The sequence below is a fragment of the Fulmarus glacialis genome, unplaced genomic scaffold (genome assembly GCF_000690835.1).
Source record: "Fulmarus glacialis isolate BGI_N327 unplaced genomic scaffold, ASM69083v1 scaffold25689, whole genome shotgun sequence".
NCBI lineage: Eukaryota > Metazoa > Chordata > Aves > Procellariiformes > Procellariidae > Fulmarus > Fulmarus glacialis.
The window spans coordinates 16817-18214 of NW_009232968.1; positions in this window are offsets into that span (position 1 = coordinate 16817).

Genomic DNA, 1398 nt, shown 5'->3' on the forward strand with positions numbered 1-1398 from the left:
ATACACCTTGTCATAAATCAATTCCTAAACTCTTTGAGGTATCTGCTTCCTTCCTTTTCCCAAATACTGTTTTTAGGGCAAAAGATTGACAATAATCTGTTCGTTGGAAAAAACATAATTTAGCCCACATTTGTTTTAAATTTATTTCGTATTATTTTGTAATATTTTAAGCTCCATATGGAATGAGAAGGACATCTGAAGGAAACCTTGTCATAAATCAATTCCTAAACTCTTTGAGGTATCTGCTTCCTTCCTTTTCCCAAATACTGTTTTTAGGGCAAAAGATTGACAATAATCTGTTCGTTGGAAAAAACATAATTTAGCCCACATTTGTTTTAAATTTATTTCGTATTATTTTGTAATATTTTAAGCTCCATATGGAATGAGAAGGACATCTGAAGGAATTTTCATCTTAGACCTGAATTGCTGCATTATAACCATATAATTCTTCTCTTCTACACATTTGCTAGAGTAATTTTTATCTCCTCCCAGCCTACTAAAATTCCCTCTGCCCAAGGGCCCTTGATCCCATGAAGACATATGCAGTTTATGCATAGGATAGCCCTTCTCATTTCAGTGGGCATACTTTCATACCTCATACTGTGTTCGTATTATTTCTTCACAGGTCAGAAATCTGATGCTTACAGATCTTTCTGGGTTTTCTACAATACCCAAGGTAGGAATATGTGCAACAGAAAAGTAAAATTGTTAAGCCTCACTGCTTCTTTTTTAAAATACCAATATAAAGTCTTTCTTTACTTCTCTGTAAGTGAAGCAAAAACAGTGTTTGAGAGCAGGAGGCTGGGTGTGGGAACGTAAGTATGTTGCATCTGTGACTTTATATTGGAGGCATCTCTTTTACAACAATTGGGAAGAAGCTGGGTGGGTGGTGTAGAAGACGGGGAACTGTGAAGACCAAATGTTTAGCTGTATTCAACTGTAAACAGAGTGATAGTCAGTAAACAGTCTCTCTGAAGAGAGTAATTAATAGGCACATGTGAAGAGATGGAAAAGAAGATGTATCCTTCTTCAGCAAACATCAAAGGGCAGGCTGGACAGTGAGAAATTAAACATAGCCCAAGGAGGCCACACAGCTGACTGTACATTCAGCTAGGAAATATAATGCAATGTAACAAGCTAGGAAAAGGAGGAGTGAGGGGGTAAGATAGGCAGTGAAAAAGGAGTCCTAAAGTAACAAAGGAAGGAGCAACTTGCTCTGCGAGGAAAGGAGCAGTAGAGAAGCAGGGAGGTCTAAGCAGGTCAGCTCTTTCTGCAAAGGGGTCAAGTTGCAGAGAAGTTTTGCAGGATTAGAAAGAGTGATAAGATAGTAGGTAGCCTCAAAATAAGATAAAGAAACAGAGGAGGAACCACTGAAATAAATGATTCTTCATTGTGATT